Genomic DNA, 202 nt, shown 5'->3' on the forward strand with positions numbered 1-202 from the left:
AGACTTGGAATTTTCGTAGGAAATTACTAAGAAATAAAAACGCCTTTGAGACTGCCATACAACTTTAGGGAACGTAAAACCTAAGTGGATAGTCTAGCGAACTAAGTCTTAGGCAATTTTTCTTGTCTCGATATATCGTTCTATAACTATTCAGGCAGATCTTGCAAACCGATCTAAACTCTCCGAAAATCGAGAAACGATC

This window comes from Brassica oleracea, chromosome C1 (genome assembly GCF_000695525.1).
Source record: "Brassica oleracea var. oleracea cultivar TO1000 chromosome C1, BOL, whole genome shotgun sequence".
NCBI classification, from domain to species: domain Eukaryota; kingdom Viridiplantae; phylum Streptophyta; class Magnoliopsida; order Brassicales; family Brassicaceae; genus Brassica; species Brassica oleracea.